Here is a 4,230-nt window from a genome sequence, read left to right as displayed (position 1 = left end):
AACTAATTATGGTTAGCTAAATAAGGTTTAATCGTTTTACAATTGTGCCGTTTAGAAAATAATCAACTTTTAAAAATGCGTGACGCCATTGAAGTCCATCGTCTCTCGAAAAAACGTTAAATCAAAACAAACTGATAAAAATAGAACAATTTCTTCCGCCATTACTGCTGCTGCTGTCATTATTATAAATATGATAAAATTGCGCTAAATGTCATGCGTTCTCCCATATGGTCTAGTGGTTAGGATTCCTGGCTTTCACCCAGGCGGCCCGGGTTCGATTCCCGGTGTGGGAACGTGAATTTTTTTTTAATTTATTTGAATATTTTATTTCCATGTTTTATTTAAATTATTCGAATTACTCTTCTTATCTGCGTTGTTATATTCACAATTTATTTTGGCCGATATAACCCTCAATCTTCCAATGAATCTTGTCAACCCAGGAAAAAAAACAATCCCCTTCTTAAAAAAAAAAAAAAAAAAAAAAAAAAGAAAGAAAATTCTGTTATTTCTATTTATTTGGTTTTTTAATTTTTCAGCCTTAAGATTATTACACTATTATAGTTTTATACCACGTTAGTTCAATTAATAATTTAATGACAAAACGACGATATGTAAGAAATTCTACAATTATAAGCAAGCCGCTCATTGGCTGATTGGCCACCCACTGTCTTTGTCTAGACGAATTAGATTGGTCGAGATTTTAACCGCCGAGTGATATCGGCTTGGCGGGTTTTTGAATGCCTCTTTTTTTTTTTTTTTAGTTTTTTCAGGAAACATGAAACTCAACTCTCACTGTATATGAGGCATTTGGTGCCTCTACCTTCGTCTCCTTGAGACTATTTTTAAAGCTTTAATGATTAGGCTGTTATTATTATATATATCTCCTAGAGACTTTTTAAGGTCAGAATTATTAACCTATTTTTAATGACAATTCCTTCAAATGACCATTCTTTATGAACTTCTCTGATGTCGACTCTCATCAAGAATTGAATCCATCATCAGAAGGCATCATACCAACCCCTTCAAACGGCTGTAAGTAATCTTATCTTTAAGTAGTGCTGAACCCGAACTCCAGTTCCGGCTGAAGATAAACGGACTATTACTGTAGCAAAATAAAAAAGAAAAAAATGGTTTAACACAATGCAAAGCACTGTTTACAGTACACGGGTCTCAACGCTCTCTAAGCAAAAAAAAAAAAGTCCTCATACGCAGACCCTCAACCACGACAGCACCACAACCTGCATATCTCTTCTTTGTAATGGACAGATTCTGGGTTCAAATCACGACAGTTCTTGTGCACATCCCATTAGAACCAACAGAGTGGTGTTCCACCTATTTATCACTTGCACAAAACACAAACTCGTGGCCGCTTGCTTCTTTGATGATCACCACAATTACCTTTGAGGTGTTACCAGCTCTACGCAGAGGTAAAATAGGCATTTCCGGGTTTGTATTACTGTACACATAGATTCGAAAAAGTTGTCAAAAAACAAATATATAACAAATAAATGTTATCAAAGGCAAGATAAGTTACTTTTCTGCCAAACTGGATATATTTTTTGTGTTTTTATTCAATGTAACATATTTATTCAGCTCGAAAAACATACAGTGTTTACCGATGTATTCGAAAATTCAAGATGGCGTCTCACACCCTCTTTAACACCGTAAGTATGGAAAAGGGTGTTATAAATAAAAAACTATACAAAATCCTATTAAAAACCGGCCGAATATATGTCAAACTATGTCACGGTAACATATATTGAGCGAGTTTTTAACAGTATTTTATCCGTTTTTTTTTATTTATAACATCTTTTCCCAAACTTACCGTGTTAAAGAGAGAATAAGACGCCATCTTGAATTTTCCAATACATCGGTAAACACTGTGTGGTTTTCGAGCTGAATAAACATGTTACATTGAATAAAAACACAAAAAATATATCCAGTTTGGTAGAAAAGTAACTTATCTTGCCTTTGATAACATTTATTTGTTATATATTTGTTTTTTGACAACTTTTTCGAATCTATGTGTACAGTAATACAAACCCGCATTTCCTTTTTTGCAACGAAAAACGAATAAAATTTTAAAGGTATGCTTTGTTGTAATTGTTAATTTTTTGCCGCTGCCTTGGACAAAAACAGGTGAGAAGAAAATTCTTACAGCTAACACTTTGATTGTTTGAGAGTTCATGGGGAAGAATCTTGTGGGGATTGGCTTCGTTCAGATTCTAAGAAAATTTAGTTCTCTCCCACTGCAAGAACTATGACGCCAGGATCGGAAAGTGGGGTTGAAAAGTCAGCACCCTCGATTAGGGGAACTCTGGCCCGCAAAAAAAGTGCCTGGGCATCCTTATCGGCATTCCCCAGTTAGGGCGCCTCAAGCGATCAGCTATAAACTAACCCCTCCTCAAGGAGAGAAGGCAAAACCTGGGAGGGTGAACCTCCTAGAACTGGACATGGAACAGCATTACACCGCAATCAACAGGGACCAGATTATTACTGGAACGATCTAATCTCTGTTTATTTTGGGAGCCGAGGATAAAATCCTGCGCTGAGTTTGTCCACATTGTAAGGCTCAGAACTCTTCTCCAACAAATGCTAATTTGGAAAGCACCTGTAATAAATCTTTCGTGTCTCATTTAGGCCAAATAATGATATACCTTGAGACAAAAACAATAAAAATAAATGACAATCAATTCCTAATTCTTATATTCGAGTTAAAAACAATCAATTATTAATAACTTGTAAATGTTATAAAATCGTGTTTGTAAAAATTTTTAAATAATAAAAAAGAAAGGTGGTTTGCTTGAAGCATTACTGGTAAATAGATATGGAAGAGTATAAGAAGGCTATAGCAATGCAGGGAACTGGCTGTTGTATTGGCGTGATGTAGGAAAAAAAAATGGACAAACGAAAGGTCTTTTGTTTTATCTTTATATATCCATTTATTTTTTATGATAATCACAATACAAACCGGTAAATATGAACTTACTGTTTGATATAACCAGGATGGTGCAGGTTTTAATATTTCGAGAATAATATCTCTTTTTTAAAAGAAAAATGACTAAAGAATGTCCTTCAAAAAAAAAAAAAAATTGTGATTATCTTGAAAAAAAAAAAATGGATATACAAAGATAAAAATAACAAAAGCAAATAAGACCATCCTCCGTTTGTCCATTTTTGTTCATACGCCACACCAATACAACAGTCGATTCCCTGCATTGCTATAGCCTTCTTATACTCCTCCATGTCTATAAAATGATAATATTTGCAAATTTCTAAACATGTCTTATTCTTGCTCTAATAGCATTACTTAAAGTTGAATGTTAGTTAAATAAATACCTTTAGCAGATTTTAATTTAACTTATAGAATTAACTAGTAATGGAACGATTCCAATATTTTTACTGATTCTGATACAATTCCCGAATCCGATTTTTTATAAATCTTTAAATATTTAACTACAGAATTCTTATTTTGTCTTGATTACTGCAAAAACACATTTTAAATTAAAACAAAATATATTTTCTCATACGCAAAAACACACTTGTGAGGAGGTGATATATAGATTTAAGTTTTATTGGAAGTTTAAATCAATAAATATTTCGGCACTTCTGCAGTATACGGACGGTGAATTTTTTTTTTTTTTTTTGTGCGTTTCACTAACCTGTCACCATGTGGCGCTTTTCAGTCAAAGAATAGTGAACGATAACTCCTACTTTTTGGGAAATTCTTCGGAAACTTTATCTTTAAAACGTCCAATTTTGCTTTATTTTGAAAAAGGTTTCATTTAAATTGTTACTTTGTTCGAAAAAAGAAAATTTTACTTTATAAAAAATCCAATATTCCTTTAATTACAAAATTTTTTTATTAAAATTATATTTTCTTAAGCAGACTTTTCAATAAATGTTTTTACAATTATATTTTGATACACTTTTATCCTCTGACCTTCTCCGGGTGTATCTTGTCGAACTTCAGGATGTTTCTGTCGAACTCAGAAATTTGGACAGAATTTCAAACGGAACCCTTTATTTACCTCACGAGAGTAGCATGCCTTTGTTTCATCAGTCATGATCGGGTAGAGGTCCTAATTAATTCGTAATTGTATTTTTCATCTACACTGAGGATTAAACTTTCAACCTTCCGGAGAATATCACTTTTACAATTGATTTTTCCAAATACTCTAATCCAGAAAAAGGTCGGAGGTTACATCAACCGAAATGTTGTGAAAATGA

General features: G+C 33.1%; 1 non-coding gene across 1 annotated transcript; it reads left to right on the top strand.

Annotated features, from left to right (window-relative positions):
- The first annotated feature begins 221 nt into the window (after nt 1–221).
- On the top strand, nt 222–293 carry Trnae-uuc (transfer RNA glutamic acid (anticodon UUC)). Its single transcript has one exon. It is a non-coding gene; the product is annotated as a tRNA-Glu (tRNA).
- Nucleotides 294–4,230: the final 3,937 nt, after the last annotated feature.

This window comes from Euprymna scolopes, chromosome 28, assembly GCF_053919585.1.
Source record: "Euprymna scolopes isolate OS-2025 chromosome 28, ASM5391958v1, whole genome shotgun sequence".
NCBI classification, from domain to species: Eukaryota; Metazoa; Mollusca; class Cephalopoda; order Sepiida; family Sepiolidae; genus Euprymna; species Euprymna scolopes.
This window is presented reverse-complemented; position numbering and strand designations above follow the sequence as displayed.